This window comes from Triticum dicoccoides, chromosome 5A, assembly GCF_002162155.2.
Source record: "Triticum dicoccoides isolate Atlit2015 ecotype Zavitan chromosome 5A, WEW_v2.0, whole genome shotgun sequence".
NCBI lineage: Eukaryota > Viridiplantae > Streptophyta > Magnoliopsida > Poales > Poaceae > Triticum > Triticum dicoccoides.
In genome coordinates this window covers 267597371-267598592 of record NC_041388.1, presented here as the reverse complement: position 1 = coordinate 267598592, position 1222 = coordinate 267597371, and positions in this window count along the sequence as shown.

Here is a 1222-nt window from a genome sequence, read left to right as displayed (position 1 = left end):
GGGGGGGCGGATGTCCGGGCTATGGGGGGGGGATGTCCGGGCTGGTGAAGCTGGCCATGTTGCTCTTGGGTGCGGGGGTGTCCGGATTTTCGGGCAGGAGGCCGGATGTCCGGGACCTCGGGAAGGGCCGGATGTCCGGGCTTGCGGGGCCGGATGTCCGGGGCCTGTAGGCACTTGGTGGTTGAGCAGCTGTAGAGGAAGGCGCTCCAGGGGCCGGATGTCCGGGACCTTGGCCGGATGTCCGGGGCCTGGGAGATGCTCTTGGCTCCTTCCATTGGTTCTCCTCATCCGTGGACTTGGGGACTTGTCCGTCTTCATGCGCATCTTCGGGAGGACCCTCTTGGTACCTAATCATGCACAACATCTCGGACTTAGGTAGTAGCCATGTCTCATGCATAGAAAGTGGAAGTTCGGAGAGGAGTGAGTTCACCTTATCTTCGATAGCTTTGGCTCGGGCTCGTGTCATTGGTCCAAGTGGTGCCGTTGGAGGTGTGGGTGCGTCCATGGGGATGATCTTGGGATGCTCCGCATCATATCCTCTCCCTTGGGGAAGATCCATCCTCGGATCGAAATCATCATCACCATGGTAGGGCGAGAGATCTTTGATGTTGAAGATGCCGTTCACGGAGTACTTGTCACGAGGGATGTCGATCTTGTAGGCGTTGTTGTTGTAGCATGCAAGCACCTTGAATGGTCCATCCGTGCATGGTCAAAGTTTGGACTTGCGTTCTTGGGGAAAGAGGTCCTTGCGAAGGTGTAGCCACACAAGGTCTCCAATGTTGAATATCATAGGGTGCTTGTTGACGTTGAGCTTGGTCGCAAGGCGTTGTACTTGGCGCTCGATGGTGTTTCTTGTATCTTCATGCACCTTCTTGATATGGGTCGCTCTTGCACTTGCGTCCAAATTGATTCGCTCTTGGAGTGGTAGAGGTAGAATATCCAATGGTGACAAAGGGTTGAATCTGTAGACGACCTTGAAAGGGGACTTGCCAGTCGTTGAGTGTCTTGCTCGGTTGTAGGCGAACTCGGCGATGGGTAGACACTCCTCCCATTCCTTGATGTTCTTCTTGATGAGTACTCGAAGTAGAGCGGAGAGTGTGCGGTTTGTCACTTCCGTTTGGCCGTCGGTTTGAGGATGGTACGCCGTGGAGAAGAGTAGCTTGATTCCGAGCTTGGCGCATAGGGTCTTCCAAAAGTAGCTAAGGAACTTGATGTCGCGGTC